A 10,728-nucleotide genomic window follows, 5' to 3' on the forward strand; every position below is an offset into this window, starting at 1 on the left:
ATGACCTCTCCAAATTCCTCACACCTGTACTCTGTTCATAGGTACTCATGTCTGCTGCTGAATCACTAGGTTCTCATCAACTTAACTCATTTGCAGCATTCCTCAAAGAAAAACTGCATACTTCTTTAGAAAACTCGATTGTTCAAATTCCTCAGCTGAAGAATATGGTAGACGGTAAGAAGCTGCAGAAAGGAGGAAAGAAACCTGAGGTTATGACTGCTTTTAAAATCCCTGAGGAAATTTATGCTGACTATTGCACACCTGATGAAGCAAAATTAGGCAAAGAAAATAAAAATCAGCGCAAGGTGCGCATTCAGAAGATTGAATGGAGATGGGCAAGGGAATGGAGGGAATACAGATATGTGAATCCAAAGTACATGAAGAAATTCGCCCTCAATCCTCCATGCCCAAGAGCTCCATTGGCACCTGGCCAAGTAGCTGACCCCACAAGCATCAAACGTGGTGAGGACTTTCCTGAAGAATGGGCTAAGCGCCAAGCAAAATTGGCAAGACAGGCCAAGGAGGCAGTGAAGAAATTCAATGAGGATTCTGCCACTGCAACTGCTACTGAGGCCTCGGTCAAACCGAGGAAATCCATGCCAAAGAAGCCTGCTCATTAGCCAAGTGATGCACCAACAGCGCCCTCACGGCCCAGTTCCTCAGCAATGCCCTCACGACAAATTCCTCACACTGCCACAGCTCCGCCAAAGTCCTCAACAGCTCCTTCAAAGTCCTCAGCTCCTGTGCATCTGGCTACATGTCAAAGGACTGCTGGTTTCTCGATTGCCTCTGGTGTTTCCGCAAGTTCCTCAGCTGCACCAATTTCATCATCTGGCCCCACACTGATGAAGACCAAAGCAACAGCTGGACGAGGTCCTCGGCCAAGTCCAAAGAAGAAACAGGTCGTATTCCATGTGCCTTCTGATGATGAAGCTTCTGATGAAGAACTTGCAGAAATCATCAGAGACAGACAGGTGAAGGCCGCTAGAGCCAAAGGCACATCTGTGCCACTGTTGTTGGATCCGAGGAAAATCCTCGATTACATTGATCTCTGGCACAAGGATCCAAACACCCCAATGCCTAATTTTCCTCTGACCACTGGACAAAGTCATATGTTGACCCATTTCATCACTGAAGAGAAATGGAAGTTTGAAAAGGCAAGAGAGATCAAGAAAACTCAATACAGAAAGGAGAAGCTCCTGATGAAAAACGTTGTCAGAATGACACCTGAGGAACTTCTCCAGGCTCAGTCTGAAATTCAAGCCCTCAGCAAAGACTTTGATGCCTACTATGCTGATTGGCAAGGAGCTAAAGTAAGATTCATCAATCTGACGAAGAAATTCACAAATGTTGCAGCCCCATCGCAACAAGAAAATCTTCAGGCTGCAGACTCTGCTCAGCCTGTTGAAGAACATGCCAGCACCGCTGATGACTTTCAGCCTGCTGATGAACATGCTCGTTCCAGGGCTGGTGAAGAAATTCCAGCCGCTGAAGAAATTGCCAGGGCATCCACTAGTGGTGCGCCTAAAGAAACTAAAGTTGTCAGGGCAACTGCATCAGTTGCGCCTGAAGAAAATCAACCAGATTCCTTAGCTCCATCTGCACCTACACCAACTACAATTCTTCCATGTGCATTCGATGTGAAGAAGACCAAGGCTACAGAGCGAGCTGCAGTGAAGAAAAGGAAGGCATCAGCTGCGTCAAATTCTTTGGCTGCGAAGAAAATGAAGCCAATGACCAGCTCACTCGAAAATCCAATTGATGCTGTTCCGATTTCCTCCATGACATCAAAGGACCTTGTTCCTTTTGGAGAAGACTATAAGATCCCAAGTGGATCTGATGAAGAAAATCATTATGCTGCTTCGTCAGAGCAGATTGATGAAGAAATTGAAGTGGACGCAATCCCTTCAACGCCAATCATTTCCTCACCTTTGTGTCAGTTCACAGCTGAAGAGGCTGGTGTTGAGGAAATTGAAGATGAAGATGTGGATATTGGCTGCACCACACCTGTGATGAACGATGACTTTTGGGAAAGTCAGCATCCAAATTCTCCACTCTTCACCCCACTCCAACATATACCTCAGTCCCCTGCACTAACAGTTCAAATGGGCTCTGAAGAAACTCCTCCCACGACATCTGTCCATGAAGAAATTCCAGCCACTAGTACTGATGAACCTGCTGCTGCTGATCCTCAGACTGCACCTGTTGAGGAACAGGAAATTCCTCAGCCTGAAGAACCTGAGCTCGCGATTCCTGAGGTAGTAATGCAACTAACTGACACCCCTCTGCCAAAGCCAAAGGATCCGTTCTCAAGCAAACAAAAGTTCAAGGCTGAAGATTTCTTTGCCGAGCACGTATTCTTCACAGACTATAATCCATATGATTCTGCTCGCATCAGGAAGAGGCGTTTCTGGACTGCCAGCCAAGCCAATTTCTATTCCTCAGTGCTTTTCGCCAAAGACAAAGTCTTCGATCATGCACATATTCCTCATGTGGACATGGAATCTCTGCCCGGCTTTGAGCCAGTCCTCAGTGTTCTTCACGATGCAGGACTTTTGAATTTCTGCATTGATATCTGTGACTGGAATGAAGAACTCATTCTTCAATTCTATGCAACTTTGCACATCACCGGAGACGCTGATGACGTGAACTCGTGGGTGTTGGACTGGATGTCTGAAAACACTCACTACAAGGCACCAGCAACTGAATTGCTTCGTGTCCTTCCTCTCAGTCCTCCACTTGATGGTGCTCGTTGCATCTACAATGAACCAGAACTGTCAGATCACTATATGCAAGTACTGATGAAGCCTTTGAAGCCAAGGCAGGCCCCACGAACCAAATTCCTCGTCAAGGAATTACTCTATGTGCCTCGGACTGTCTATCGAATTCTGACGAAGACAATGAGTCCTATCAAAGGGCACGACTCAAATGATGAAGAAGTCGTTGGCATCATGAAGAATATGCTCTTCAACATCATTCATGGCGTCCCAGTCAACTTCCATGATTTCTTCATGAGAACTCTGGCCAATATTGCTATGTCACCATTCGAGCTGAAGCCCTATGCTCCTTGGATTATGAGATTCATCAGGGCAAGATCTTCACTGAATTACAAAGATGACACTCTGAACCACGGTAGCTACTTGCCTCCCATTGAAGTCCTCAAACAGACAGTTTCATCAGCTGATGATAAAGGCAAGGCTGCTGCTGTGATCGATGAAGGCATTCGTCCATTGGATGGTCAATTTCGCAAGGCTGCATCTTACTCTACCAATGACGATTCTGCCACACATGACTCTGCCGCAAATACCTCAGCCAAGCAAAATCCTCAAGCCACAACTCCCAGGGTGATGACTGATCGTGAGTTACTCCTTAGTCTTCATCAAAAGGTTGATCGCAATCATAACTGGGTAAAGCGTCAGTTTGGTTCAACTCTTCACAACATGACCTCAACACACAATGCAGTGAAGAAAAACCAATAATACCTCCATGAAACCTTCAACCGTACCTGGGCTATTCTCTCTCATGTCTACAGCGCTGCAGATCTGAAGAAAATGGGTCTCAAGGAAGAATTTGACTGGTCTGCACCTCCACTGAAGAAATTCAAGAAGGTCAAAGTTCCTTCCTTGGTGGCCAGCTCCTATTCTTCATCACGCGAGACTGATGAGTATGAAGATTTGGACGACACTGCGACATGCCCTGCTACAACAAACAACCCCAACAACGCTGGCGCTCCTCCATCCACTTGATATTCTTCAGGGGCGTTAGTCCCCAGTTTCGATCCTTTTGGTCATTTGATGACAAAGGGGGAGAAATCTGAGTTAGTCTTCAAGCGGGTTTATATTAAGGGCATTTTTTTAAGTTACAACTCTCGTTCTTCAGAAACTTTTATTTGGATCGAGTTGTAATCTTAAACCCGATGGTGCACTGATACTTTTGTTGCATTATGCTTTGCATGCTTATTCCTCGTTAATGACATTGCACGCATGCTGAATCTCATCAGGCACCATATTTCATCATGCATTTCAAATTCTTCATATTATATATCAAATGCGTGTATGAATTACAAGATATAGGGGGATATCTCCATGATTTAACTCTTCAAGTGTGCATTGCTTCAAAAGCAAATTCCTCACTGTGCACATCTTCAGGGGGAGTTCTACTATATCTTGTAATCAAATTCCTCAATATCAGTGTATACACTTCATATGTTTATCCCCGTTGAAAACTTAACCTATGTTGTCATCAATCACCAAAAAGGGGGAGATTGTAAGTGCATCTAGTGCCCCTTAGTGATTTTGGTGTATTGAAGACTTATAGGTTAAGGGACTAATGCGTTTGTGAGTATACACATGTCTATAAGTCTATGAGGAGTTTGATATTTACAGAGAAAGTCGACCCCTAAAAATGAAGTTCTTCAACTGAAGACTTTGATATTCTGAAGACTTTGAAAGTGAAGAAATTGGTGTATCCGTGAAGACTTGATATTCATGCGAGGAATATGAAGCTTGAAGACTTTCGTTTTCATAGTTTTGTTTTTCTCTTTCTTGAGTCATAGGAAACACCGTACTGTTAAAGGGGGTCGAGGAAATACTAAGGAAAAACTCAAAATCCTACACCTACCAATCCCTTCGAGTGAAGCCTTTGGAAATCTCATACAGTTCAGTCACTTTCTTCAGTGACAGAGACGAAGTTCTTCTGGTCGCTGATGAATTTGCTCAGACTGAGGAGTTAGGAATTCGCCAGTGCGGATTGCCTACACAGTGAGGAACATGATAGCCCTGAGGAATTTGAGAGTCAAATTTCCGACCGTTGTTGTGCTGCGTGCCAGCTGTCCCAAAATATCTTATCCACCTAACGGTCATATTATTGAGGGGCATTTATGTCTTATCATGTCGGGCTGCTCCCTCGGCTATAAATAGCCGCCCCCTACAACCACTAGCCAGTTGGCTGCTCCGAGAGAACTTGACACTTGTCATTTGAGAGCAACCCATCCTCCGAGGACTTTGAGCGAAAATCATCGAGTGAGGAAAATCCCAAAAAACCCAAACACCTCCAAACCCAAAGTGATTGAGCATCACTGAAGAAATTGATCCTGCATGGATCCGACGCTTGTTACCTTTGAAGACTGTGCTTCTTCCAGACGGTTAGGCGTCAAGGTCTAGAGCATCCAAGAGGAATTGTGGATTGCCGAGTGACCAAGTTTGTGAAGGTTTGGAAGTCGCCTGAAGACTTACCACGAGTGATTGGACGAGATCTGCGTGATCTTAGTTCAAGGAGAATACGGTGAGGACTGGGTGTCCTGAGCTGCATGCTCAAAGACTGGGTGTCCGGGACTGCGTGTCCTCGAGTTTAAATACTCAGCCGCTCCAACCAGACGTACAACTGAGACAGCAGTTGGAACTGGTCTACCAAATCATTGTCTTCACCAACCTAACTGGTTCTATTTCCTCAACCCTTTCATTTCCTCATTACTGTGTTGAGTGTTTGTTCATATCTGTGTTTGAAGACTTTGACTGAAGACTTTCTCAATTTCCTCAGTTCAATTTCTTCAGTCTGTTTGTCTTCATCTTGTGTTATCCTGTGATTACGCTTTCTGTACTCTGTGCTAGTCTTCATTTCATCATGATGACCATGCTTGTATTATGTTATGCTTACTTCTGAGTACTTATTCCGCTGCTAATAGTTCTTCGCTTAGGAATTTCCTCACCGGCAAATTCCTCAGTGAAGAATTCATAAAAATCACCTATTCACCCCCCCTCTAGTCGACATAACGCACTTTCAAGAACGAGAGCTAACTGCAGATCCTCTCTAAGGCCACCTCTGAACTGATAGATCATACTTTTTTCATCTGGAACATGTTGCTTAGCAAACCGAGCATGTTTCTGAAACTGCTTGTTGTATTCGTACACTGACATGTTGCCTTGCTTGAGATTGCGGAACTCCTCTCGCTTGCTCTCAACAACACTGGTAGGAATATGGTGAGCTTTAAAGTCCCGACAGAAATCAGTCCAAGTTATAACTCGACCACCTCTGGAATCCTTGTATTGCTGGAACCAATCAGCTGCCTGATCCTTGAGCTGAAAATAAGCGAACTTGACATAGTCCTCAGGCCTGACATTGGTGCATTCAAAATGCTTGTTGATATCCACGAGCCAATCATCGGCGTCTGTGGCCTCGACACAGTAGCTGAAAGACTTCGGCTAATTTGCCAGGAACTGGTTGAGGGTAGGAAAAAGAGGCTGATGATTGAACTGCCCTTGACCTTGATTCCCTTGGTTGCCTTGGCCTTGGTTGCACTCTTGCATGAGCTGAATCATCATCTGAGCATGGGAGTTAGAGGCTGCCATCAAAGCTTGCTATGCCTCCGGAGGCGGAGGTGGAGGTGGAGGGTTTGCCTGACTCCCATCATTGCGTTCCGGATTCTGACGCGTTGGCGGAGCCATCCTGAAGAGGGTGACATCCGTTAGCATCTTGATAGACAGATAGACAAGTTGAATCAACGGATAGAAATTGCAACATATAGTCTTCACAATAAACATTCGAACTAGGATGAACGAATGAATTCCAAAGCAAACATCACACGTCCATAAAGGTGAGAAGCCACTTGAATAGATATTGATGAATGAAATAAACAAGGTACAACTGGAACAAATAAGTGGTAAGGATTACCCAATCACAAACCAAATATCTGCGGAAGAAATGCTAGAGCTACTTGAATCCCACCTATAAACTCCCGAAACTTTCCGGTTATGCAATCAGGTCTTGGGGATACAGGGGAAGCAATATATCTCACCCAAACTAACAATCCCTACATCCAGCTGTATCCATCCGTCAACACATAACCAAGAAACCTTCCGGTTATACGAGTTATGGCAATACTCCCGAGCTCGCCCCAGTACTAGGTTATCGGGGTTATCTCACCAACAACTGTACAAAAGAGATTTTCGATGTCGGCAAAGCTCAGGTATTCCAGAACTGCAACGATAAAATTGTGACGACAACACCTCAGAGCTCAACTTCCCGGGACACTGCCACAACCCCTAAATGTCAGGAGGCACCAAGAACAATGTTCTCGTCACAAAACCATCGGAACGATTACAAGATACCCGCGTGATCCTAAAAAAATTAGTGAAATTTGAGAAGAGGACAGTCAGAACATCTACGGTAGGAGACCTCACCAGAGCGACGAAGGGACTGAGGAGTAAAAAGAATCCTACTCTCCGATATATATAATCCTAAGACTCAAAACATTTTTGTTCTAGACTCAACATCGCCAGCAAACGATCAAGCAGGGGGCTCCTAAGTCGGGAATGGCTCTGATTACCAACTTGTAACACCCACGATGCGGCTATATCTCCCACGTGTCGAAGCACTACTTAGAGGCATAACCGCATGGTGGTTTTCTCGCAAGAAGGGTCATCTTCACACAATCCCATGTAATGAACAAGAATGGGATAAAGAGAGTTGGCTTACAATCGCCACTTCACACAATACATAAATTAAGATCATACATCATTCAAATACACTCATAGACCGGCTACGGTCAAGTTCAAATGAAAAGAAGACAACCCCAAATGCTAGATCCCCGATCGTCCCGACTGGGCTCCTCTATTGATCATCTGGAAACGATACATAGTAACGACCAAGGGCCTCATCAAATTCCCACTTCACCTCAGTTGCGCCCTCTGCGCCAGTATCCTCGGCACCCGCATCTGTTTTGGTAGAATCTGTGAGTCACGAGGACTCAGCAATCTCACACCCGCGAGATCAAGACTATTTAAGCTCATAGGTAGGCAAAGGGGTAATATGGTGGAGCTGCAGCAAGCACTAAGCATATATGGTGGCTAACATACGCAAGTGAGAGCAAGAAGAGAAGCAACGTGGCGGTCGAGAAGCTAAAAGTGATCAAGAAGTGATCCTGAAACTACTTACGTCAAGCATAACTCAAACCGTGTTCACTTCCCGGACTCCGCCGAGAAGAGACCATCATGGCTACACACATGGTTGATGCATTTTAAAGAGGTCAAGTGTCAAGTTATCTACAACCGGACATTAACAAATTCCCATCTGCCTATAACCGCGGGCACAACTTTCGAAAGATGATATACCCTGCAGGAGTGTCCCAACTCAGCCCATCACAAGCTCTCACGGTCAACGAAGGATATACCTTCTCCCGGAAGACCCGATCAGTCTCGGAATCCTGGTTCGCAAAACATTTCGACAATGGTAAAACAAGACCAGCAAAGCCACTCGATGCGCCGACAAATCCCTATAGGAGCTGCGCATATCTCATTCTCAGGGCACACCGGATCGTCCAAACTTCCGGTAGGCCAGCCCAGAGTTGCCCCTGGTGGCCACCGGCAGTTGACAGGTTGGACCAACACTCACGACGAGCACTGGCCCGGGGGGGTAAATAAAGATGACCCTTGGGCTCGCGAAAACCCAAGGGAAAAGGGCTTAGGTGGCAAATGGTAAAACCAAGGTTGGGCCTTGCTGGAGGAGTTTTATTCAAAGTGAACTGTTAAGGGGGTCCCATAAATCACCCAACCGTGTAAGGAACGCAAAATCAAGGAACATAACATCGGTATGACGGAAACTAGGGCGGCAAGAGTGGAACAAGTCACCAGGCATAAGTCCGAGCCTTCCACCCTTTACCAAGTATATAAGGTGCATTAATTTAAACAGGAGATATTGTGATATCCCAAAATATCCGTGTTCCGACCAGGAACAAACTTCATCTTCACCTGCAACTAACAACACTATAAGAGGGGCTGAGCAAAAGCGGTGACATAGCCAAACAACGGTTGCTAGGACAGGTTGGTTAGAGGGTTGACATGGCAACAGGGAGGCATGGTAAACAATGGCAGGTAGAGCTAACATAGCGATAGAGCGAGTACTAGCAAGAAAAGATAGAAGTGATATCGAAGGTATGGTCATCTTGCCTGCAAGGTTCTCAGGGTTGTCGAAGGCTTGATCCTCGTAAGCGTACTCAACAGGTTCCTCGTGCACGTACTCGTCTCCCGGCTCTACCCAAAGCAAGAACACAAGCAAAGGAACCACAATAAATCATGGTGCAATGCACAAACAACATGATGCAATACATGCCATGATATGCGAGATGTGATATGCAATGCATATGCGTGCTTCAGAAGGAAAGATGATGAACAAGGCATCAACTTGGCAAACCAAGTATGCCGCTGGAAAGATGAGATGATTTCGGTTGAAATCGATATAAAATCACCGGATTCGGATGCACGGTTTGCAAATGGCAAGCAAGGCAAGAATGGCACAAAGCTGCGATTAACAGCACGAAGCTACTTAGCATGCAACAAGAAACTATGCTACAGCACCCCAACATAAAAACAAAGCATATGGCAATGATCTATAGGAGATGCTTTACAAAAGAGGAACACTAAGCTACGGCTAAATCACATCATAACAGGTTCAAACAAGCATGGAGAAAGTGCAAAAAATATCAGGTTGGACATGGCATAAACAGCATCACGAAGCAATGTTCAGAGCAGGTTATCAATATGCTACAGGATCTTATAATAGCAACGCAAGGCATGGCATGAATCTACTCAAAACATAGATAAAAAGTCCCTTACTGACCATAAGCCAAAAAGGATCAGAAAATATGATGGCACCCACGTAAACATAGCAAGTTTCGTTAACAGATTTCAGCAAACAAAGCATGGCATTGACATAATTACGAAGGCACCTTCGTGAGCTCGAAGCACTCACTACAGAGCATCCCATGATAAACTAAGCATACATCCATCAAGAAGACATGTCATAGAAGCTATACTTGGCAAGAAACAACATCATAGCATATCCGGACCAACTACAACAACCTTGGCCAAATTGAATAACATGTAAACAATCTGCCAGGAAACATTTTGAAGCAAAAGTAGAGCACGAAAATGATATGCTAGAATACTCCATAATTGCAACCAGGACCATGGATGGATAGAGCAAAACCATGTTTCCAAAACACCCTTACTGAAGTATCTCAAATTATGCATGGATCTCTCTGTAGCAACATGTTTACATGGCATCAAAATTACAGCAGAACAGGGACTAAAATCAGCATTATCACGAAGCCTAGTTTGCATGCTTGTGCTAGTCACCACATTGATCACAAAAATACATGGTAAGCACCTCTGTAAATAGGACATAGCATAGTTCTAAACACATTTAGGGACCAAGTTCATAGGATGCACACATCAATCATGGCAAAAATGACAAAAGAGCTCGTGCTGATAAGAATCTGAAACTAACATTATGAATCCCTCTTCCAACAGCATTTCGGGCATCAAGATGACCTCAAATGTAAATGATGCAATGGAATGAAGTGATGTACTCTTCGGTGCGAACAACTCGGTATGCCACACGCCCAAAACAAAGCCACGGGTGCGAAGATGTGATGCGATGAAGATGCAACAAAATTAATGCAGAAAATGACTTAGACGAAAAAACGGAGGGAAAAGAAGGTCAACCCTGCCGGATCGGATCTGAGCCGGCTCGCGGTTCGAGGACGACGCCGGAGCGGGCGGAGACGGCGGCCGGAGTGGGAGGGGACGAGGCCGGGGGCGGCGAGATCCGGCCGGACCCTCGTCGGATCTGGCCGGGACGAGGAGGAGGCGGGCGGCGCCGGCGGAGGGAGCTCGGGGCGCCTCGGGCGCGGCCTTCCGCGACGGGCGGCGGCGGCGGATGGGCGGTCGAGGT

The sequence above is a fragment of the Triticum aestivum genome, chromosome 4B, assembly GCF_018294505.1.
Source record: "Triticum aestivum cultivar Chinese Spring chromosome 4B, IWGSC CS RefSeq v2.1, whole genome shotgun sequence".
NCBI lineage: Eukaryota > Viridiplantae > Streptophyta > Magnoliopsida > Poales > Poaceae > Triticum > Triticum aestivum.